Source organism: Condylura cristata, unplaced genomic scaffold (genome assembly GCF_000260355.1).
Source record: "Condylura cristata isolate star-nosed mole 26May11 unplaced genomic scaffold, ConCri1.0 scaffold00068, whole genome shotgun sequence".
NCBI lineage: Eukaryota > Metazoa > Chordata > Mammalia > Eulipotyphla > Talpidae > Condylura > Condylura cristata.
The window spans coordinates 128,822-129,489 of NW_004567169.1; positions in this window are offsets into that span (position 1 = coordinate 128,822).

Sequence of the window (668 nt, forward strand, 5' to 3'; positions counted from 1 at the left end):
GGGCCTGGAGCCCGAGGCCCGGGAAGCCCCGCGTCCAGCCTGGTCCCAGCCGCCAGCGGGTGCCAGTGGTCTCCGCGCTCCGGCGTCGGCCTCGGGGTTCAGTCGCTTCCAGCCCCGGCCCGCATGGGCCCAGCACTTGAGGCCCGCCTCGCCTGCCTCCTGTCTGGCCACGCTGGCGCCCGAGTGGCCGCCCGAGTGGCCGGCCGAGCCGCACCGCGGGCCAGGGGCCGCCCCCTAGGCTTAGGGGTCTGCTGGCGGAGGGTTCCGTGGGCAGGAGCAGGGGGCAGTAGGGGCCCAGTCCCGCATGCTGCCCGAGCGAGGCGAGAGGGGGCGCAGAGGGGGCCCCGCCCCGCGCTTCTGGTGCAGCCAGTCCTGCGCCCCTCCTGCAGGCGCCCGCTGCCCTCGGGCAGGCTGACCCCTGGGCCAGCGCCGGCGTTCTGGGGGGCGCGGTGGCCACTGTCCCTGCACCTCCCAGGTAGAGGCCGGGCAGCGCGGACTCGAGCACGGGCCTCCGGGCGGCCTGCAGCCGGCCCTTGAGCCGAGCTGACCCGGAAGCTGGCCCCGTGGCGCTGGGGCGACCGGACCTCTGGGTTTGCCACGCCCTGCGGAGACCCGAGCGCACCCCGGCTGGCGGGGCGGCGTGGGGCTCTGAGCGGGGCAGGAGGGCC